Consider the following 621-nt stretch of genomic DNA (forward strand, 5'->3'; position numbering starts at 1 on the left):
CGTGTTCTTCTCTCCGTCTGAGCCAGGTGTGAAACGTGGTAGTGGATGTGCCCGAGGAGTCTCAGGCAGGCAGCTCCTTGCTCTTTAAGCGGCCAGGAGCCGGCAGGCAGGTGTGTGAGTGCCTGACTCAGCCCAGCCTCACCCCGCCACCACCGCTTGGGCAATCCCCAGCTCCTCCTCCTCCTCCTCCTCCTCCTCCTCCTCCTCTGTGCCCGGAGCTGAGCGCGGGCTGCACACCTGCACCAAAGCACCACGGCAGAAGGGCGGTCTCTGCACTTGTAGTTAGAGGGAAATGAAGACTGAAAAGTTATCTTCCCTTCAAAGTGCACTGAACAAGTGTTTTACATTTTTAAGCACCCTCATCACTTTTTGAGGAGGCCACAATGCTCTAGCCCACAGATGAGCTCTCAAAATGCAGTCCCTTGTGGAGAGGTGATTGGCAACATCCAGGGACCTTCTGACTGCCCAAGACTTCTTTGGCCAAGGGCATCCAAACAGACCAACATGCATATAAAAGCCTTTTTATAGCTTTCATTTGTTTTGGGAGTCCGTGTTCTTTGCTTAAAGACACATCTGAAAGATTTGTCATCCCCATCTCACCTTCCATTTTGCTCTATTCAG

Source organism: Prinia subflava, chromosome 5, assembly GCF_021018805.1.
Source record: "Prinia subflava isolate CZ2003 ecotype Zambia chromosome 5, Cam_Psub_1.2, whole genome shotgun sequence".
Taxonomy (NCBI): Eukaryota; Metazoa; Chordata; class Aves; order Passeriformes; family Cisticolidae; genus Prinia; species Prinia subflava.